The sequence below is a fragment of the Cynocephalus volans genome, chromosome 6 (genome assembly GCF_027409185.1).
Source record: "Cynocephalus volans isolate mCynVol1 chromosome 6, mCynVol1.pri, whole genome shotgun sequence".
Lineage (NCBI taxonomy): Eukaryota > Metazoa > Chordata > Mammalia > Dermoptera > Cynocephalidae > Cynocephalus > Cynocephalus volans.
In genome coordinates, this window is record NC_084465.1 from 152011548 (window position 1) to 152012730 (window position 1183).

The window sequence follows — 1183 nt, forward strand, 5'->3', positions numbered from 1 at the left end:
ACAGCCTTCTAACCCCAAGGTCTCGACTTCAGATCCCCCTTGCAGCCAGCCGTGCAAAAAAAAAAAAAAAGAAAGAAAGAAAAGAAAACAAAAATTTATCCTCCCTGAAAGACTATGCCCCAAGCAAATGATTTTTCTTAATTTTCCTCCTTCAAAAAGAACCTAAGTGGCAACCAAAATATCACTTCTCAGCGCTTTGCAAGTCTCCTTCGCTGGAACACCATGGATTCGGGACAATGGTTTCTCCACTGAGTACAAGGAAGGGAACAAGCCTGGAAACTGCGACCTTTCTGTGTCTCCTGCTACTAGCCAGCTTGATCACTTCGGCTGAAAGTCGGATTCTTACCGCTGTGCGGGTCCTCAGGGATCACTTAGACCAAGTCCTTTCTTCAGAAACATGACAAATGAGGAACAGCGTAATTAAAGTTTGTTCTCTGACTGTGCTTCACAGGGACATGAGAACAAAGTGAGAAGTGTTTTGAAAGGAGTGAAAGAGAACAAAAGTGTAAGATATTATCAGTAATAGCCACAGATTTTTATTTGTTTTGTCTTGATTTTTGCTCTTTGCTGAGATGAATTCAAGCAAAATTACATTCAAGTAGCTTTCTTTTTTTTTTTTTTTAAATATTCCAGACATATACTTTATTGATTAAAAATGGAACCAGAGCATGAAAAAAGTATAGGAATAATACAAAATAATAGCTGAATATACATTGGAATATAGTTGCCAAATACACCAGGGGATAATGGTTCGTTTGTGTGTTTTTAATTATGAAAATTCAATTTTAAAATATCAATATCTCTGACCAAGCTATTTTCAGTGTTGGAATAGTGTTCTGCAACTGCTACCTACTTATGTGCTTTTACATTGTAAAATGGGTCTCTGGTGATCATTCTTTTTCACTGAGTGCATCTATCTATGTTATGATTTTCTGTTTTTACCTCCCAAAAGGTTACATCCATAATAACTGTGTTACCCAACCTGCCAGTGGCCATTTCTCAATTATTCTAACTCAAGTATTTGTGGTTTCCAGGAGGTTGCTTCCAACTTCCCATACGTAGATGTTTGCTTAGTGAATGCCTGTGGTTTCTTTTCCCCTGAAAATTAAGAGGCCATAGATCAGATCAAGTAGTTTTCTTTCCTTCTTTTCCTATTTTTTATTTAGAATTTTAAAAAAATAAA